General features: G+C 46.7%; 1 protein-coding gene across 1 annotated transcript in view; it reads left to right on the forward strand.

Annotated features, from left to right (window-relative positions):
- The first annotated feature begins 8,723 nt into the window (after nucleotides 1-8,723).
- Nucleotides 8,724-15,760, forward strand: part of CD82 (CD82 molecule) — a 135,459-nt gene continuing 128,422 nt past the window's right edge. The window contains exon 1 of the mRNA XM_063946265.1: nucleotides 8,724-8,859. The gene's annotated coding sequence lies outside the window, so the exon portion shown is untranslated. The remainder of the gene's footprint in view (nucleotides 8,860-15,760) is intronic.

Here is a 15,760-nt window from a genome sequence, read left to right on the forward strand (position 1 = left end):
AATGGCTCATACCGTGTGCTACAATGTGAATTTCGGCTCATTCAATGTGCTACAATGTGAATTTCGGCTCATTCAATGTGCTACAATGTGAATTTCGGCTCATTCAGTGTGCTACAATGTGACTGTCGGCTCATTCAGTGTGCTATAATATGAATTTCGGCTCATACCGTGTGCTACAATGTGACTGTCGGCTCATTCAGTGTGCTATAATATGAATTTCGGCTCATATCGTGTGCTACAATGTGAATTTCGGCTCATTCAGTGTGCTACAATGTGAATTTCGGCTCATTCAGTGTGCTATAATATGAATTTCGGCTCATACCGTGTGCTACAATGTGACTGTCGGCTCATTCAGTGTGCTATAATATGAATTTCGGCTCATACCGTGTGCTACAATGTGAATTTCGGCTCATTCAGTGTGCTACAATGTGAATTTCGACTCATTCAGTGTGCTACAATGTGAATTTCGGCTCAGTCAGTTTGCTACAATGTGAGTTTCGGCTCATTCAGTGTGCTACAATGTGAATTTCGGCTCATTCAGTGGGCTACAATGAGAGTTTTGGCTCATTCAGTGTGCTACAATGTGAATTTCGGCTCATTCAGTGTGCTACAATGTGAATTTTGGCTCATTCAGTGTGCTACCATGTGTATTTTCCCTCATTCAGTGTGCTACAATGTGAATTTCGGCTCAGTCAGTGTGCTACAATGTGAGTTTCGGCTCATTCAGTGTGCTACAATGTGAATTTCAGCTCATTCAGTGTGCTACACTGTGAACTTGGGCTCATTCAGTATGCTACAATGTGAATTTTGGCTCATTCAGTGTGCTATAATGTGATTATCGGCTCATTCAGTGTGCTATAATGTGAATTTCGGGTCATTCAGTGTGCTACAAGGTGAATTTTGGCTCATTCAGTGTGCTACAATGTGAATTTCGGCTCATTCTGTGTGCTATAATGTGAATTTCGGCTCATTCAGTGTGCTACAATGTGAATTTTGGCTCATTCAGTGTGCTATAATGTGAATTTTGGCTCATTCAGTGTGCTACAATGTGAATTTCGGCTCAGTCAGTGTGCTACAATGTGAGTTTCGGCTCATTCATTGTGCTACAATGTGAATTTCAGCTCATTCAGTGTGCTACAATGTGAATTTTGGCTCATTCAGTGTGCTACAATGTGAATTTCGGCTCATTCAGTGTGCTACAATGTGAATTTCGTCTCATTCAGTGTGCTACAATGTGAATTTCGGCTCATTCAGTGTCCTACAATGTGAATTTCAGCTCATTCAGTGTGCTACAATGTGAATTTGGGCTCATTCAGTGTGCTACAATGTGAATTTCAGCTCATTCAGTGTGCTATAATGTGAATTTGGGCTCAGTCAGTGTGCTACAATGTGAGTTTCGGCTCATTCATTGTGCTACAATGTGAATTTCAGCTCATTCAGTGTGCTACAATGTGAATTCAGCTCATACAGTATGCTACAATGTGAATTTTGGCTCATTCAGTGTGCTACAATGTGAATTTCGGCTCATACAGTGTGCTACAATGTGAATTTCGGCTCAGTCAGTGTGCTACAATGTGAGTTTCGGCTCATTCAGTGTGCTACAATGTGAATTTCGGCTCATTCAGTGTGCTACAATGTGAATTTCGGCTCATTCAGTGTGCTACAATGTGAATTTCAGCTCATACAGTATGCTACAATGTGAATTTCGACTCATTCAGTATGCTACAATGTGAATTTCGGCTCATTCAGTGTGCTACAATGTGAATTTCAGCTCATACAGTATGCTACAATGTGAATTTCGACTCATTCAGTATGCTACAATGTGAATTTCGGCTCAGTCAGTGTGCTACAATGTGAATTTCGGCTCAGTCAGTGTGCTACAATGTGAATTTCGGCTCATACAGTGTGCTACAATGTGAATTTCGGCTCAGTCAGTGTGCTACAATGTGAGTTTCGGCTCATTCAGTGTGCTACAATGTGAATTTCAGCTCATACAGTATGCTACAATGTGAATTTCGACTCATTCAGTGTGCTATAATGTGAACTTTGGCTCATTCAGTGTGCTATAATGTGAATTTTGGCTCATTCAGTGTGAAACAATGTGAATTTGGGCTCATTCAGTGTGCTACAATGTGAATTTGGGCTCATTCAGTGTGCTATAATGTGATTTTTGGCTCATTCAGTGTGCTATAATCTGAATTTCGGGTCATTCATTGTGCTACAAGGTGAATTTTGGCTCATTCAGTGTGCTACAATGTGAATTTCGGCTCATTCTGTGTGCTATAATGTGAATTTTGGCTCATTCAGTGTGCTACAATGTGAATTTTGGCTCATTCAGTGTGCTATAATGTGAATTTTGGCTCATTCAGTGTGCTACAATGTGAATTTCGGCTCATTCAGTGTGCTACAATGTGAGTTTCGACTCATTCAGTGTGCTATAATGTGAATTTCTGCTCATACAGTGTGCTACAATGTGAATTTCAGCTCATTCAGTGTGCTACAATGTGAATTTGGGCTCATTCAGTGTGCTACAATGTGAATTTCAGCTCATTCAGTGTGCTATAATGTGAATTTGGGCTCATTCAGTCTGCTACAATGTGAATTTCGGCTCATTCAGTGTGCTACGATGTGAATTTTGGCTCATACAGTATGCTACAAGGTGAATTTCGGCTCTTTCAGTGTGCTACAATGTGAATTTCGGCTCATTCAGTGTGCTACAATGTGAGTTTCGGCTCATTTAGTGTGCTACAATGTGAATTTCGGCTCATTCAGTGTGCTACAATGTGAATTTTGGCTCATTCAGTGTGCTACAATGTGAATTTCGGCTCAGTCAGTGTGCTACAATGTGAATTTCGACTCATTCAGTGTGCAACAATGTGAATTTCGGCTCAGTCAGTGTGCTACAATGTGAATTTCGACTCATTCAGTGTGCTACAATGTGAATTTCGACTCATTCAGTATGCTATAATGTGAATTTTTGGCTCATTCAGTGTGCTACAATGTGAATTTCGACTCATTCAGTATGCTATAATGTGAATTTTGGCTCATTCAGTGTGCTATAATGTGAATTTTGGCTCATTCATTGTGCTACAATGTGAATTTCGGCTCATTCAGTGTGCTACAATGTGAATTTTGGCTCATTAAGTGTGCTACAATGTGAATTTCGGCTCAGTCAGTGTGCTACAATGTGAATTTTGACTCATTCAGTGTGCTACAATGTGAATTTCGGCTCAGTCAGTGTGCTATAATATGAATTTCAGCTCATTCAGTGTGCTACAATGTGAATTTCGACTCATTCAGTGTGCTATAATGTGAATTTTGGCTCATTCAGTGTGCTATAATGTGAATTTTGGCTCATTCAGTGTGCTACAATGTGAATTTCGTCTCATTCAGTGTGCAATAATGTGCATTTTGGCTCATACTGTGTGCTACAATGTGAATTTCGGCTCATTCAATGTGCTACAATGTGAATTTCGGCTCATTCAGTGTGCTACAATGTGAATGGCTCATACCGTGTGCTACAATGTGAATTTCGGCTCATTCAATGTGCTACAATGTGAATTTCGGCTCATTCAGTGTGCTACAAGGTGAATCTCGGCTCATTCAGTGTGCTACAATGTGAATTTCGGCTCATTCAATGTGCTACAATGTGAATTTCGGCTCATTCAGTGTGCTACAATGTGACTGTCGGCTCATTCAGTGTGCTATAATATGAATTTCGGCTCATACCGTGTGCTACAATGTGACTGTCGGCTCATTCAGTGTGCTATAATATGAATTTTGGCTCATACCGTGTGCTACAATGTGAATTTCGGCTCATTCAGTGTGCTACAATGTGAATTTCGGCTCATTCAGTGTGCTATAATATGAATTTCGGCTCATACCATGTGCTACAATGTGAATTTCGGCTCATTCAATGTGCTACAATGTGAATTTCGGCTCATTCAGTGTGCTATAATATGAATTTCGGCTCATACCGTGTGCTACAATGCGAATTTCGGCTCAGTCAGTGTGCTACAATGTGAATTTCAGCTCATTCAGTGTGCTACAATGTGAATTTCGACTCATTCAGTGTGCTACAATGTGAATTTCGGCTCGTTCAGTGGGCTACAATGAGAGTTTCGGCTCATTCAGTGTGCTACAATGTGAATGTCAGCTCATTCAGTGTGCTACAATGTGAATTTTGGCTCATTCAGTGTGCTACCATGTGAATTTTCCCTCATTCAGTGTGCTACAATTTGAATTTCGGCTCAGTCAGTGTGCTTCAATGTGAGTTTCGGCTCATTCAGTGTGCTACAATGTGAATTTTGGCTCGTTCAGTGTGCTACCATGTGAATTTTCCCTCATTCAGTGTGCTACAATTTGAATTTCGGCTCAGTCAGTGTGCTACAATGTGAATTTCAGCTCATTCAGTGTGCTACAATGTGAATTTGGGCTCATTCAGTGTGCTACAATGTGAATTTGGGCTCATTCAGTGTGCTACAATGTGAATTTGGGCTAATTCAGTGTGCTACAATGTGAATTTGGGCTCATTCAGTGTGCTATAATGTGAATTTGGGCTCATTCAGTGTGCTATAATGTGAATTTGGGCTCATTCAGTGTGCTATAATGTGAATTTGGGCTCAGTCAGTGTGCTACAATGTGAATTTGGGCTCAGTCAGTGTGCTATAATGTGATTTTCGGCTCATTCAGTGTGCTAGAATCTGAATTTCGGGTCATTCAGTGTGCTACAAGGTGAATTTTGGCTCATTCAGTGTGCTACAATGTGAATTTCGGCTCATTCTGTGTGCTATAATGTGAATTTCGGCTCATTCAGTGTGCTACAAGGTGAATTTCGGCTCATTCAGTGTGCTATAATGTGAATTTCGGCTCATTCAGTAAGCTACAATGTGAATTTTGGCTCATTCAGTGTGCTACAAGGTGTATTTCGGCTCATTCAGTGTGCTACAAGGTGAATTTCGGCTCATTCAGTGTGCTACAATGTGAATTTGTGCTCATTCAGTGTGCTACAATGTGAATTTCGGCTCATTCAGTGTGCTACAAGGTGAATTTCGGCTCATACAGTGTGCTACAATGTGAATTTCGACTCATTCAGTGTGCTATAATGTGAATTTCGACTCATTCAGTATGCTACAATGTGAATTTCGACTCATTCAGTATGCTATAATGTGAATTTTGGCTCATTCAGTGTGCTACAATGTAAATTTTGGCTCATTCAGTGTGCTACAATGTGAATTTCGGCTCATTCAGTGTGCTACAATGTGAATGTCGACTTATTCAGTGTGCTACAATGTGAATTTTGGCTCATTCAGTGTGCAATAATGTAAATTTTGGCTCATACCGTGTGCTACAATGTGAATTTTGGCTCATTCAATGTGCTACAATGTGAATTTCGGCTCATTCAGTGTACTATAATATGAATTTCGGCTCATACCGTGTGCTACAATGTGAATTTCGGCTCATTCAATGTGCTACAATGTGAATTTCGGCTCATTCAGTGTGCTACAATGTGAATGGCTCATACCGTGTGCTACAATGTGAATTTCGGCTAATTCAATGTGCTACAATGTGAATTTCGGCTCATTCAGTGTGCTACAAGGTGAATGTCGACTCATGCAGTGTGCTACAATGTGAATTTCGGCTCATTCAGTGTGCAATAATGTGAATTTTGGCTCATACCGTGTGCTACAATGTGAATTTCGGCTCATTCAATGTGCTACAATGTGAATTTCGGCTCATTCAGTGTGCTACAATGTGAATGGCTCATACCGTGTGCTACAATGAGAATTTCGGCTCATTCAACGTGCTACAATGTGAATTTCGGCTCATTCAGTGTGCTATAATATGAATTTCGGCTCATACCGTGTGCTACAATGTGAATTTCGGCTCATTCAGTGTGCTACAATGTGAATGGCTCATACCGTGTGCTACAATGTGAATTTCGGCTCATTCAGTGTGCTATAATATGAATTTCGTCTCATACCGTGTGCTACAATGTGAATTTCGACTCATTCAGTGTGCTACAATGTGAATTTCGGCTCATTCGGTGTGCTATAATATGAATTTCGGCTCATACCGTGTGCTACAATGTGACTGTCGGCTCATTCAGTGTGCTATAATATGAATTTCGGCTCATTCAGTGTGCTACAAGGTGAATTTCGGCTCATTCAGTGTGCTACAAGGTGAATTTCGGCTCATTCAGTGTGCTACAATGTGAATTTCGGCTCATTCAATGTGCTACAATGTGAATTTCGGCTCATACCGTGTGCTACAATGTGAATTTTGGCTCATTCAGTGTGCTACAATGTGAATTTCGGCTCATTCAATGTGCTACAATGTGAATTTTGGCTCATTCAGTGTGCTACAATGTGAATTTCGGCTCATTCAGTGTGCTACAATGTGAATTTTGGCTCGTACCATGTGTTATAGTGTGAATTTCGGCTCGTACAGTGTGCTATAATGTGAATTTCGGCTTGTACCGTGTGCTATAATGTGAAAGGGGCACCAGTACTAGATAGTATAAGGGGTTCTACTACACTGGATATGCCCCCTTTTGGATGACCACACCCCCTTTTCTGGAGCGCGCGCGCATAATTGCGTCCTTGACTCTTGCATACCCCCACTTAAAAATTTCCACTTCGACCACTATATATATATATATATATATATATATATATATATATATATACGTGCATACATACAAAAGTCCCGGCACTCCTCTTAAGGTAAATACGTGCTGTGGTGCCCTCCCTGGGGAATGAATCCTCTATGCATAAACGTGGAAGAAAGGCGGCACTCGGACAGTATATATATACATATATATATATATATATATATAAAAAATATAATTATTTTTTTCATTTGGTTTTCTTTGAGGGAGGGGGGGGGGGGATTTGCTGAAGATTTGCCTATGGTGCTGGGAAACCTTGCACCGGCCCTGGTAGTATGTATATGTGTACTGTGTATGCAGGTCTCTGTATATATATATGTGTACTGTATGTAGTATGTATATGTGTACTGTAAGTATGTATATGTGTACTGTATGTATGTATATGTGTACTGTATGTAGTATGTATATGTGTACTGTGTATGCAGGTCTCTGTATATATATATATATATATATATGTGTACTGTATGTAGTATGTTTATGTGTACTGTATGTATATATATATATGTGTGTGTACTGTATGTAGTATGTATATGTGTACTATATGTATGTATATGTGTACTGTATGTAGTATGTATATGTGTACTGTATGTATGCATGTATGTATATGTGTACTGTATGTATGTATGTATGTATGTGTGTGTGTATGTATGTAGTATGTATATGTGTACTGTATGTATGTATATGTGTACTGTATGTAGTATGTATATGTGTACTGTATGTATGTATATGTGTACTGTATGTGTGTATATATATATATATATATATATGTGTGTGTACTGTATGTAGTATGTATATGTGTACTGTATGTATGTATGTATGTATATGTGTACTGTCTGTAGTATGTATATGTGTACTGTATGTATATGTGTACTGTATGTAGTATGTATATGTGTACTGTATGTATGTATATGTGTACTGTATGTATGTATGTATATGTGTACTGTATGTAGTATGTATATGTGTACTGTGTATGCAAGTCTCTGTATGTATATGTGTACTGTATGTAGTATGTATATGTGTACTGTGTATGCAGGTCTCTGTATATATATGTGTACTGTATGTAGTATGTATATGTGTACTGTATGTATGTATATATGTACTGTATGTATATGTGTACTGTATGTATATGTGTACTGTATGTAGTATGTATATGTGTACTGTGTGTGTCTGTGTAAGTGTATGCAGGTCTCTGTATGTAGTATGTATATGTGTACTGTGTATGCAGGTCTCTGTATATATATGTGTACTGTATGTAGTATGTATATGTGTACTGTATGTATGTATATGTGTACTGTATGTATGTATATGTGTACTGTATGTAGTATGTATATGTGTACTGTATATGCAGGTCTCTGTATATATATGTGTACTGTATGTAGTATGTATATGTGTACTGTATGTATGTATATGTGTACTGTATGTATATGTGTACTGTGTATGCAGGTCTCTGTATATATATGTGTACTGTATGTAGTATGTATATGTGTACTGCATGTATGTATATGTGTACTGTATGTAGTATGTATATGTGTACTGTGTGTGTCTGTGTAAGTGTATGCAGGTCTCTGTATATATATATATATGTGTGTACTGTATGTAGTATGTATATGTGTACTGTATGTATGTATATGTGTACTGTATGTAATATGTATATGTGTACTGTATGTATGTATGTATGTATGTATGTATGTATGTATGTAGTATGTATATGTGTACTGTATGTAGTATGTATATGTGTACTGTATGTAGTATGTATATGTGTACTGTATGTATGCATATGTGTACTGTATGTAGTATGTATATGTGTACTGTATGTATGTATGTATGTATGTATGTATGTATGTGTACTGTATGTATATGTGTACTGTATGTATGTATATGTGTACTGTATGTATGTATATGTGTACTGTATGTAGTATGTATATGTGTATGTACTGTGTGTGTCTGTGTAAGTGTATGCAGGTCTCTGTATGTATGGGTATACGCGCTGTCAGTCTGGCTGCGGGTCCGCGGTCCGGCCACAGGGTGGCGGCAGAGAGCTCGCCCCGTGTCGCTGCCTCTGATACTTTGTATCACTCCCGGAAAGTTACTAGTTTGCTGAGAGTCAGCGAGAGAGCAGCAGCCGGAGCCGGGCGGAGGATCTCACACACCGGGGCCAGACACCGACACCACCGGCAGCATACACTCAGGTAACCGGGGCTCACACACCGACACCTCCCGCAGCATACACTTAGTTAACCGGGGCTCACACACCGACACCTCCCGCAGCATACACCCAGGTAACCGGGGGACGGTGGTGCTATGAGAGGGCAACTTCTCACACTGTGCCCGGATCTCTGCGCTCTCCTTACTGCGGCACCTGTGCTCCGAGAGCCGGCTGCTGGGGAGAGATTCCCCGGGGGCTCAGCACTGGTTACAGCAGGTGTGTGTGTGTGTGTGTGTGTGTGTGTGTGTGTGTGTGTGTGTGTGTGTGTGTGTGTGTGTGTGTGTGTGCAGTGTGTGTGTGAGAGCAGTGTGTGTCTTGGGACACGTGTGTACACTACATGTGTCTGCCCTAAATGATCTTCCTGTGTGTGGTTTCCTAGGTGCCCTGTGACTGATCTGTGTGATATGGTCTGGTTACAGCCTGAGCTGTGTGACTGCGTTGTCTGGTTGTTACAGCCTGAGCTGTGTGACTGTGTTGTCTGGTTACAGCCTGAGCTGTGTGACTGTGTTGTCTGGTTACAGCCTGTGCTGTGTGACTGTGTTGTCTGGTTACAGCCTGAGCTGTGTGACTGTGTTGTCTAGTTACAGCCTGAGCTGTGTGACTGTGCGCCTGAGCTGTGTGACTGTGTTGTCTGGTTACAGCCTGAGCTGTGTGACTGCGCGCCTGAGCTGTGTGACTGTGTTGTCTGGTTACAGCCTGAGCTGTGTGACTGTGTGGTCTGGTTACAGCCTGAGCTGTGTGACTGTGCGCCTGAGCTGTGTGACTGTGCGGTCTGGTTACAGCCTGAGCTGTGTGACTGTGTGGTCTGGTTACAGCCTGAGCTGTGTGACTGTGCGCCTGAGCTGTGTGACTGTGCGGTCTGGTTACAGCCTGAGCTGTGTGACTGTGTGGTCTGGTTACAGCCTGAGCTGTGTGACTGTGTGGTCTGGTTACAGCCTGAGCTGTGTGACTGTGTGGTCTGGTTACAGCCTGAGCTGTGTGACTGTGTGGTCTGGTTACAGCCTGAGCTGTGTGACTGTGTGGTCTGGTTACAGCCTGAGCTGTGTGACTGTGCGCCTGAGCTGTGTGACTGTGCGCCTGAGCTGTGTGACTGTGCGCCTGAGCTATGTGACTGTGCGCCTGAGCTGTGTGACTGTGTGGTCTGGTTACAGCCTGAGCTGTGTGACTGTGTGGTCTGGTTACAGCCTGAGCTGTGTGACTGTGTGGTCTGGTTACAGCCTGAGCTGTGTGACTGTGTGGTCTGGTTACAGCCTGAGCTGTGTGACTGTGTGGTCTGGTTACAGCCTGAGCTGTGTGACTGTGTGGTCTGGTTACAGCCTGAGCTGTGTGACTGTGCGCCTGAGCTGTGTGACTGTGCGGTCTGGTTACAGCCTGAGCTGTGTGACTGTGCGCCTGAGCTGTGTGACTGTGCGGTCTGGTTACAGCCTGAGCTGTGTGACTGTGCGGTCTGGTTACAGCCTGAGCTGTGTGACTGTGCGGTCTGGTTACAGCCTGAGCTGTGTGACTGTGCGGTCTGGGTACAGCCTGAGCTGTGTGACTGTGCGGTCTGGGTACAGCCTGAGCTGTGTGACTGTGCGGTCTGGGTACAGCCTGAGCTGTGTGACTGTGCGGTCTGGGTACAGCCTGAACTATGTGACTGTGCGGTCTGATTAAATTAGATCCTGTCACTAAATTTTATATTTTTGTAACGTGGGAGTAAACTGCAGCACCCAGAGGAAACCCACACACAAACATGGGGAGAACATACAAACGCTAGGCCGATAGGATCTGTCCTGTGTATACGCTCTGGGTGCTGCGCAGGATCTGTGGCTGAGTTCTGGGTGCTGCGCAGGATCTGTCTTGTGTGTGCGTTCTGGGTGCTGCGCAGGATCTGTGGCTGCGTTCTGGGTGCTGCGCAGGATCTGTCTTGTGTATGCGCTGTGGGTGCTGCGCAGGATCTGTCTTGTGTATGCGCTGTGGGTGCTGCACAGGATCTGTGGCTGCGTTCTGGGTGCTGCGCAGGATCTGTGGCTGCGTTCTGGGTGCTGCGCAGGATCTGTGGCTGCGTTCTGGGTGTTGCGCAGGATCTGTGGCTGCGTAGGATCTGTGGCTGCGTTCTGGGTGCTGCACAGGATCTGTGGCTGCGTTCTGGGTGCTGCGCAGGGTCTGTCTTGTGTATGCGCTGTGGGTGCTGCACAGGATCTGTGGCTGCGTTCTGGGTGCTGCGCAGGATCTATGTATCTGTTCTGTTACCTGCGTTGCACTGAGTAAGATGACTTGTGTCTGGATGATCATTTCGGGCTCAGTCTGCAGCCGGCTGCTCGCTGTCCCGGTGTCTGATCCTTCTTATGTTATCTGTCGCCATACGCTGGGGCGTGATGAGACCTGGTCTCTACCTTCCTGTCGGCAGCGCACATACGTGCTGGGAGCTGTGCCTGTCTCTGTGCTGGCTGCGGGAGCTCCCTGTTACCCAGCATCCCACAGCCTGCATGCAGCCAATCAATCACTAGGAACGAGTGACATCACTGAGACATGAGGCACTTTGTGTGTTGTGCCTCTCATCTAATTCATCCTCTGTATACTTTATCTTGCTTCCTCTCTGTTATGTACAACCCTGTGTAACCCAGAATAAACCCTGGAGCGTAGGCTCCTGCTGGTACAGTGCTGTATAAACCCTGGAGCGTAGGCTCCTGCTGGTACAGTGCTGTATAAACCCTGGAGCGTAGGCTCCTGCTGGTACAGTGCTGTATAAACCCTGGAGCGTAGGCTCCTGCTGGTACAGTGCTGTATAAACCCTGGAGCGTAGGCTCCTGCTGGTACAGTGCTGTATAAACCCTGGAGCGTAGGCTCCTGCTGGTACAGTGCTGAGTAACTGTATAATATCACTGTAACAAATACATATTCCCTGATGTAGACTGTGATGGACCTGGGGGAGCTCTGAATTCCTGGCCACTCCCAGCTGCCGACTGACTGCGTCGTCCCCCAGGTTATGTAAACACGTGCTGCTCCCTGCGGCTTTATTACATAACTGTTTATTATAATAATAGCAATGAGATTCCTGGACCTAATGGGATGAGGAGATAGGAATGAGTGTCGGCACTCGGGGCGTGTGAGTGTTACCGGTGTGAGTAAGGACTCGGCAGAGGAGCGTCAGAGTCTTTTCTGCTCAGTTGTACACCGTGTAAGCAGCCTGAACCTATAGCTATAATAGCGTGGGCTGCCCATTCGCCAGGACGCGGCGCCATCCTTCCGACATGTCGGGTGTGATAGAGAAGATCTGCAATGTCTAGGTCCACGTGCTTTTTCTGCATTTTTGGGGTTAGTGTGGATAGTTTTGGCATCTGGGACCACGAATTGTAGAAACGCGTCTGCTCGCCTCGCTTCCAACGCGGTGTCTCACTCCGCTCAACACAAGGTTACTAAAGGTTATGATTTCTTATAGGGACAGTCAAGGATGGAAAAAGTCCAAAAACATAACAGCCCCTCCCCCCCTCCACCCACACACAACCGATTCATGACTGTCAACCTGAATATTGCAGATCTATAGTCCGGACCCCGGACAGGCCGGCGGTTTCTCTGGTTCAGACTTTCACCTCTTTGCTGATCACAGTATGGAGAACGTCTCTCTGCTCCGCGCTGGACACTGTCCCAGTGGGTTCACTACGATATGCCGGCGGTCGGGCTCCCGGCGACCAGCATACCGGTGCCGGGAGCCCGACCGCCGGCTTACCAACAGTGTGGCGAGCGCAAATGAGCCCCTTGCGGGCTCGCTGCGCTCGCCACGCTACAGGCACGGTGGCGGGCTAAGCGCGCCACACTATTTTATTCTCCCTCCAGGGGGGTCGTGGACCCCCGCGAGGGAGAATAAGTGTCGGTATGCCGGCTGTCGGGATCCCGTCAGTCGGCATACTGAAGACCACCCGTCCCAGTGACCTTGTGTTCTGGCTCATTGTCCCACGCAGCTTACCTGTGCTGGAGGTGCTCACCTGGGCCCTGGCTGAGCGGTGTACGGTTACACAGGCAGCAGGGACAGGTGAGTTTTCTCCTTTCTGTTTCCCTGTGAGCGGAGAGTGAATCACCCTGAATGGGCGCACACACCTGTACCTGCCTACCTGTGACTAGGGCACGGCTCAGCACCTGGGTCCTGGCGCTTGCTATGTTCTGCAGAAGCTTCTGATCACTGACCCCTGAGTCTGCTCCTATGAATAACATGTGGAGGTCATACATGAAGCAGTGATGTTTCGGGGTGAGCTGCTGTTCCGTCACGTCTTGTGTAATAACAGCACCATAGGGATCAGTCCTCTTTGCTGTAAGGCTGGTGTGGCATGGAAAGGCGCGTGGGTGCCCATCGTGTGCAGGGCTGAGCGGGCAGGTCCACGTGGGCTCTGGTTTGTGCTCCCTCGGCCAGGAGCCAGATAAGTTCAACAACAGAACGAGGGTTACACATTAACTTTGTGCGGCCGCTGTGAGAGCCAGCCAGTGTTACGCTCTGCAGATCCTCGCACCTCTCCCTGGCTACACTCACAGTAACCGTATTATATTGTTGTGGAAGAAATTCTGCAGACCATCGCACACACTGTGGCTGGGACCTGGTAAACTGCTGCCCCACATCCCGGCCTGACCGCCTCCAGCTGCACTGCAGCCCCACACCCCGGCCTGACCTCCTCCGGCTGCACTGCAGCCCCACACCTCGGCCTGACCTCCGGCTGCACTGCAGCCCCACATCCCGGCCTGACCTCCTCCGGCTGCACTGCAGCCCCACATCCCGGCCTGACCTCCTCCGGCTGCACTGCAGCCCCACACCCCGGCCTGACCTCCTCCGGCTGCACTGCAGCCCCACACCCCGGCCTGACCTCCTCCGGCTGCACTGCAGCCCCACACCCCGGCCTGACCTCCTCCGGCTGCACTGCAGCCCCACACCCCGGCCTGACCTCCTCCGGCTGCACTGCAGCCCCACACCCCGGCCTGACCTCCTCCGGCTGCACTGCAGCCCCACACCCCGGCCTGACCTCCTCCGGCTGCACTGCAGCCCCACACCCCGGCCTGACCTCCTCCGGCTGCACTGCAGCCCCACACCCCGGCCTGACCTCCTCCGGCTGCACTGCAGCCCCACATCCCGGCCTGACCTCCTCCGGCTGCACTGCAGCCCCACATCCCGGCCTGACCTCCGGCTGCACTGCAGCCCCACATCCCGGCCTGACCTCCGGCTGCACTGCAGCCCCACATCTCGGCCTGACCTCCTCCGGCTGCACTGCAGCCCCACACCCCGGCCTGACCTCCTCCGGCTGCACTGCAGCCCCACACCCCGGCCTGACCTCCTCCGGCTGCACTGCAGCCCCACATCCCGGCCTGACCTCCTCCGGCTGCACTGCAGCCCCACATCCCGGCCTGACCTCCAGCTGCACTGCAGCCCCACATCCCGCCCTGACCTCCTCCGGCTGCACTGCAGCCCCACATCCCGCCCTGACCTCCTCCGGCTGCACTGCAGCCCCACACCCCGGCCTGACCTCCAGCTGCACTGCTGCCCCACAACCCGGCCTGACCTCCAGGTTTCACTGCAGCCCCACACCCCGGCCTGACCTCCAGGTTTCCCTTCCTGGTTGCACAGCGACAAGTGGAGCAGTAGGCAAATACACCAAGCGCCGGATTCCTGTATTGTCAAGTTCACAGGGTGTATGCTGTGGACATGATACAATGGGTTGTGCAATGTGTATTTATGGGCTTACCGTGTTACTAACACCGTGTGTTTCCTGGATGTGACCTAATGTAATGTGGGTAGGATGTGTTTGGTGGTGTCAGAGTGTGCCGTGGTCAGAGCTACCTGTAATGCGTCCCAAACCTAAAATGCGTCTTCCAGTAACGTCTGATATTTATATAATATACATATGCTGACGTGTCAGTAGCGTGTAAGATATTACAGGTAAGGCTGCACTTGTGAGGAAACTGTTACATGCCTCCCAACATGACCCATCACAGGAGGACGCATTGCTCTGTTCCTGGGCTACCCTCTTACTGTATGATTGCGGGCACCTGTGCTGAACTAGTTACTTGATAAGAAAAATGTTTCAGCACAGGTGATGGTAATCATACAGTAAGAGGGAAGAGCAGGAGCAGAGTATTGTGTCCTCCTGGAGAGGGTTATGTTGGGAGGTATGACATAGGTATGAGCACTGGGTCAGTATTAGGGTACAGCACAGGTGATGGTAATCATACAGTAAGAGGGAAGAGCAGGAGCAGAGCATTTAGTCCTCCTGGAGAGGTCATGTTGGGAGGTATGACATAGGTATGAGCACTGTGTCAGTATTAGGGTACAGCACAGGTGATGGTAATCATACAGTAAGAGAGAAGAGCAGGAGCAGAGCATTGTGTCCTCCTGGAGAGGTCATGTTGGGAGGTATGACATAGGTATGAGCACTGGGTCAGTATTAGGGTACAGCACAGGTGATGGTAATCATAAAGTAAGAGGGAAGAGTAGGAACAGAGCATTGTGTCCTCCTGGAGAGGTCATGTTGGGAGGTATGACATAGGTATGAGCACTGGGTCAGTATTAGGGTACAGCACAGGTGATGGTAATCATACAGTAAGAGGGAAGAGCAGGAGCAGAGCATTGTGTCCTCCTGGAGAGGTCATGTTGGGAGTTATGACATAGGTATGAGCACTGGGTCAGTATTAGGGTACAGCACAGGTGATGGTAATCATACAGTAAGAGGGAAGAACAGGAGCAGAGCATTGTGTCCTCCTGGAGAGGTCATGTTGGGAGGTATGACATAGGTCTGAGCACTGGGTCAGTATTAGGGTACAGCACAGGTGATGGTAATCATACAGTAAGAGGGAAGAGCAGGAGCAGAGCATTGCGTCCTCCTGGAGAGGGTCATGTTGGGAGGTATGACATAGGTATGAGCACT

Source organism: Pseudophryne corroboree, chromosome 11 (genome assembly GCF_028390025.1).
Source record: "Pseudophryne corroboree isolate aPseCor3 chromosome 11, aPseCor3.hap2, whole genome shotgun sequence".
Taxonomy (NCBI): Eukaryota; Metazoa; Chordata; class Amphibia; order Anura; family Myobatrachidae; genus Pseudophryne; species Pseudophryne corroboree.